This window comes from Bubalus bubalis, chromosome 8 (assembly GCF_019923935.1).
Source record: "Bubalus bubalis isolate 160015118507 breed Murrah chromosome 8, NDDB_SH_1, whole genome shotgun sequence".
In the NCBI taxonomy this organism is placed as follows: Eukaryota; Metazoa; Chordata; class Mammalia; order Artiodactyla; family Bovidae; genus Bubalus; species Bubalus bubalis.
In genome coordinates, this window is record NC_059164.1 from 59,182,171 (window position 1) to 59,188,676 (window position 6,506).

Genomic DNA, 6,506 nt, shown 5'->3' on the forward strand with positions numbered 1-6,506 from the left:
TAGCCTATGAGCTGATATTTCAACTTTTCTTCAGTTATTAAGGTTTAGGTAGACATACGCTATAGAACAAACACTGTAATTAGCTTTAGGGGCCTCTAAGGGCAATCACAGGACAAAAGGTCCAGCCCTCTTCAAGTGACTTCAAGTGTGCTCAGAAAAACACAATATAGACACAAAATGTCTTGGTTAACCAGTATGCCCAAAGATGCGGGACAGTATTTACATCAAATCCTAATAAATATATCCAACTGCAGAGCTGAGAAAACTTCCTGAGCCACTGTCAGCAGGCACTTGGTTTCAAACAATATTGAGCCAAACCAAATTCCAGCATGACAAACGGGTAACATTCTTTAGGCTTTGCTGTGACGATATTTGAAGGCATAAACCAAATGAATACATGCTGAACTATGGTTCTCCAAGTGTGATCTCAGACTCGCAACATCAGCACCACCTGGCACTTGCTGGAAGTACGTATTCTCCGCGCCCTGCCCAGACTTACCAAACCAGAAACTCTGGGGGAAGAACCCTACAATCTGTTTTCAGAACTTTTCCAGGGGATTCTGAGGCACACTAAAGAAAAGTCATCTGTTTCAGGTGGAACGAGATCAGGAATATTTCTTGAAGGAAGAGAATCTGTAATCAGACTTGACAAGAGCTTGCCTGAACTACAAGCAAGATCAGAAAAACAGATTAAACACTTACCTTTTCAAAGAAGTGTGGGCTCTGTTTAAACACTAAACCATATTATTCAACCACTTGGCTGATCTATTTTCCATTGATGTTGCAACCTCAAAAATATATACTTCCCAGCCAGCCGTTTAAAAAAAAAAAAAATTGATCATCACCCCCAAAATATTTGAGAATTTACACGCTATCATTCAAGATGAAAAGTGAAGTATTTCCCTTCACTGATAATTATTATTTCTTTTCTTTGTCCACTTCGTAAGCCATATATTTAGCTCAAAGGTGAAATTTGTAGAAGATTTACAAAATAAAAGGAGGCTAAGGCTTCTCTAGTGGCTCAGGGGTAAAGAATCCGCCTGCCAAGGCAGGAGACAGAGATTCAATTCCTGGTCCGGGGATATCCCACATGCCGAGGAGCAATTATGCCCAGTAGGCCACAACTACTGAACCTGCGCTCTAAAGCCTGGAAACCACAATTACTGAAGCCCGTGTGCCTATTAGAGCCTGTGCTCCTCAATAAGACATGCCTCCACAATAAGAGAAGTCCACACACCACAACGAGAGAGTAGCCCCCAATTGTCGCAACTAGAGAAGAGCCCGCTGCAGTGAAGACTCAGCACAACAAAAACTAAAAGTACATAAAGTTATTGAAAAAGAGATTTCAACTTTCAAAATATTCTTTAAAAATATATATATATATACACACACACATATATATGAAGGGGCTGAAATTAATGTGAATTTGAAGCCACAGAGATTACTAAATTCTAGTCAACTTTTTTTTTTAAGTTCTCATTTTTTGTGCAACAGATTACGTTTCTTCTTAACACAAATGCACTACATTTTTCATTAGCCGCCATTTCATTACAATTTTAGTGTTCTACTTCCCCCTTGTGGTGGAAATAAGAATTTTACTATTTTTGACATCGAAAAGAGTCCCCCAATAGTCAACAGCAAAGGCTTAATCAAGTTTAATAGAAATTGACAGATTCATTCCTCTCATTGTTTCTGTATCCTTTTGAAATACCTGATAGTTTGTAGAATGTGTGCTTTTCACCTAGATATAAGTCGTTATCTGCTGCTGCTAAGTCACTTCAGTCGTGGCTGACTCTGTGCGACCCCATAGACGGCAGCCCACCAAGCTCTCCTGGGATTCTCCAGGCAAGAACACTGGAGTGGGTTGCCATTTCCTTCTCCAAGTCGTTATCTAGATACAGACAAAAACAACTGATAGGAGCAGCCAATCAATAAATTTTTTCAAACATTCAATTGTTAGTTTTTTAGAGTGCCTGAAAAAAAGAAATTCAATAGTTCAGAATAATATGATTGTTACTGTTAAAAATGAAGTAGCTAAAACTACACGGAGAATGTGTGGTGGGCTTCTCACCATTTATTTTGTAAATACTGAACTACTTAACAGATAGCTATCGCTAGAGGGGGAAAAAAGCCCAGTTTAATCAAAATTTCATTATAAAATCTACAATTTGCAGCTCTGGAGTTGTGGCAGTTTAAGTGCCATGACAGCAACACATTTCATTCACCCATCAGAATGAACTTGGGCAAAATTACTGGGGTTGTGAGAGTGGTTTCAAGACTGAGAACTTAAAAATAAAAAAGTGAAAGAACAAAAAAAGAGAGAGAGAAATGACAATTTTAACACCTAAGTGTGTTTGCATCTATGATACATCCAGTTTTCAACTCCTATCTTCCTTCGGTATCTGTATGATAACCTAAGGAACCTTGATTATGTGATCAAATGACACCACACTAGAACCACACAGGGGTTTCATGAATGAGATGAACTGGTTCTACCTCAGTCCAAGCAAAAACTGAGAGAACCAACAATGAACTCAGCTTTCAAGGAATTCTAGTTTCCTCCGTCTCGGAGACTGTTAGACAATGACATTGATTAAACTGCTATATTCAGGATGCTGAGTTAATGAGATACTCAGAAACCTTCTTGTCCTTGAAGGACCAGCTCAAATGCCAGAGTGTGTCTAAAGCTAGACAGAATTAGTTCTTTCTCTTCAATTATATGAGCAATTTACTTTTACAGCTAAGAATGCACTTCACATATCATTTTAAAACTACTGTGTGCCCATCTGTCTCCTTCACTAGACTCTGACCTCTCTAAGCAGAGGAACTATAACTTAATCATAGAATCATTAACATCTAGCATCAAGTCCTAATTGTTCAGTCATGTCCGACTCTTTGCAACCCCATGGACTGTAGCCTACCCAGCTCCTCTGTCCATGGGATTTTCCAGGCAATAGTACTGGAGTGGATTGCCATTTCATTCTCCAGGGGATCTTCCTGACCCACGGATCGAACCCCGGTCTCCCGCATTATAGACAGACGCTTTACTGTCTGAGCCACCAGGAAAGAACATCTAACATAGTGCCTGGCAAATAGTTCAGTTCAGTCGCTCAGTCATGTCCAACTCTTTGCTACCCCATGGACCGCACGCCATGCCTCCCTGTCCATCACCAACTCCCAGAGTTTACTCAAACTCATGTCCATTGAATCAGTGATGCCATCTAACCGTCTCATCCTCTGTCGTCCCCTTCTCCTCCCACCTTCAATCTTTCCCAGATTCAGGGTCTTTTCAAATGAGACGGCTCTTTGCATCAGGTGGCCAAAGGACTGGAGTTTCAGCTTTAACACCAGTCCTTACAATGAATATCCAGGACTGATTCCCTTTAGGATGGACTGGTTGGATCTCCTTGCTGTCCAAAGGACTCCCAAGAGTCTTCTCCAACACCACAGTTCAAAAGCATCAATTCTTTGGCACTCAGCTTTCTTCACAGTCCAACTCTCACATCCATACATGACCATAGGAAAAACCATAGCCTTGACTAGATGGACCTTTGTTGGCAAAGTAATGTCTCTCTTTTCAATATGCTATCTAGGTTGGTTATAACTTTCCTTCCAAGGAGTAAGCATCTTTTAATTTCATGGCTGCAATCACCATCTGCAGTGATCTTGGAATCCAAAAAAATAAAATCTGACACTGCTTCCACTGTTTCCCCATCTATTTGCCATGAAGTGATGGGACCAGATGACATGATCTTAGTTTTATGAATGTTGAGTTTTAAGCCAACTTTTTCACTCTCCTCTTTCACTTTCATCAAGAGGCTCTTTAGTTCTTCTTCATTTTCTGCCATAAGAGTAGTGTCATCTGCATATCTGAGGTTATTGATATTTCTCCCAGAAATCTTGATACCAGCTTGTGCTTCTTCCAGCCCAGCATTTCTCATGATGTACTCTGCATAGAAGTTAAATAAGCAGGGTGACAATATACAGCCTTGACATACTCCTTTTCCTATTTGGAACCAGTCTGTTGTTCCATGTCCAGTTCTAACTGTTGCTTCCTGACCTGCATACAGATTTCTCAAGAGGCAGGTCAGGTAGTCTGGTATTCCCATCTCTCTCAGAATTTTCCACAATTTATTGTGATCCACACAGTCAAAGGCTTTGGCATAGTCAATAAAACAGAAATAGATATTTTTCTGGAACTCTCTTGCTTTTTCGATGATCCAGAAGATGTTGGCAAATAGTAGGCACTCAATAAATGTTTGCTAAAAGAATTGAATCAGTGAAAGTGGATTATACTTCAACAAATAAGTTGTTGTTGAAGTATAATCATTGCCCTTAACTCATTTTTATGGCTAATCTTCATAGGCTTTCTAAGAATATATTGATGGTTTGATCTATTGTATGATTATAAAAAGTGTGATCTCTCCTGGGATTAAGGAGAAGTAAGAAAGGTGTTTTGTTAGCTAAATGCCACTCAAACCAGCTTTTTCAGGTTTTCTTCCACTAGCCCTTCCCTTGAAGCACAGAACTTGTTTGCAGCCAAAGTGAGCTGGGAACCTTTTTTTTTTCATTCTTTCTTTTTTTTAAATTTATTTTTGGCTGGCCTGGGTCTTTGCTGTGGTGCACAGGTTTCTTATTGTGGTGGCTTTTCTTGTTGTGGAGCACAAGCTCTAGGGCGCACGGGCGTCAGTAGTTGAGGCTCACAGGCTCCAGAGTGCAGGTTCAGTAGTTGTGGTTCACACAAGTTTAGTTTCCTTGCGGCATTTGGGATCTCCCCAGACCAGGGATGGAACCTGTGTCCCTTATGTTGCAAGGCAGATTCTTAACCACTGGACCACCAGGGAAACCCTGGGCCCCTTTTCTTGATCAGTGTTATTTTCCTCTCTTCACAATAGCTACATGGCCCCCAGCTAAAGGTGCACATGTTCAGAATCAGGAAATGGTCAATAAGGTATATTTCTAAAGAAATTTGTATGCAGGTCAGGAAGCAACAGTTAGAACTGGACATGGAACAACAGACTGGTTCCAAATAGGAAAAGGAGTTCGTCAAGGCTGTATATTGTCACCCTGTTTATTTAACTTATATGCAGAGTACATCATGAGAAACGCTGGACTGGAAGAAACACAAACTGGAATCAAGATTGCTGGGAGAAATATCAATAACCTCAGATATGCAGATGACACCACTCTTATGGCAGAAAGTGAAGAGGAACTCAAAAGCCTCTTGATGAAAGTGAAGTGGAGAGTGAAAAAGTTGGCTTAAAGCTCAACATTCAGGAAACGAAGATCATGGCATCCGGTCCCACCACTTCATGGGAAATAGATGGGGAAACAGTGGCAACAGTGTCAGACTTTATTTTTCTGGGCTCCAAAATCACTACAGATGGTGACTGCAGCCATGAAATTAAAAGACACTTACTCCTTGGAAGGAAAGTTATGACCAACCTAGATACCGTATTCAAAAGCAGAGACATTACTTTGCCAACAAAGGTTCATCTAGTCAAGGCTATGGTTTTTCCTGTGGTCATGTATGGATGTGAGAGTTAGACTGTGAAGAAGGCTGAGCACCGAAAAATTGATGCTTTTGAACTGAGGTGTTGGAGAAGACTCTTGAGAGTCCCTTGGACTGCAAGGAGATCCAACCAGTCCATTCTGAAGGAGATCAGCCCTGGGATTTCTTTGGAAGGAATGATGCTAAAGCTGAAACTCCAATACTTTGGCCACCTCATGCGAAGAGCTGACTCATTGGAAAAGACTCTGATGCTGGGAGGGATTGGGGGCAGGAGGAGAAGGGGACGACAGAGGATGAGATGGCTGGATGGCATCACTGACTTGATGGACGTGAGTCTGAGTGAACTCCAGAAGTTGGTGATGGACAGGGAGGCCTGGCGTGCTGCGATTCATGGGGTCGCAAAGAGTCGGACATGACTGAGCAACTGATCTGATCTGATCTGAAAGATATGGAGAAGACCCCCATTTTCCAATGATATTTTCCCCACTGCTGCTGCTAAGTCGCTTCAGTCATGTCTGACTCTGTGTGACCCCATAGACGGCAGCCCACTAGGCTCTCCCATCCCTGGGATTCTCCAGGCAAGAACACTGGAGTGGGTTGCCATTTCCTTCTCCAATGCATAAAAGTGAAAAGTGAAAGTGAAATTGCTCAGTCGTGTTTGACTCTTAGCGACCTCATAGACTGCAGCTTACCAGGCTCCTCCATCCATGGGATTTTCCAGTCAAGAGTACTGGAGTGGGGTGCCATTGCCTTCTCCACTACTATGTTAATTAAATCCCACCGAAAGAATTGATTCCATTGTGTTATAAATCTCTCTACCATTTAAAAGTGCAGTTTCCCCTTGGAAAAGCAGTTCACCCAGTTCTTAGCACCTTGGTATGTGTTGGTGTTTATTAAGCTACCTTTTGTCTGCTCTAACAGGAACTGAAAAAGAGCATGAGGATTCTGGATACTTATTAAGGGAGGTGAAGTGCTAAGGGGTGAGAATGAACGT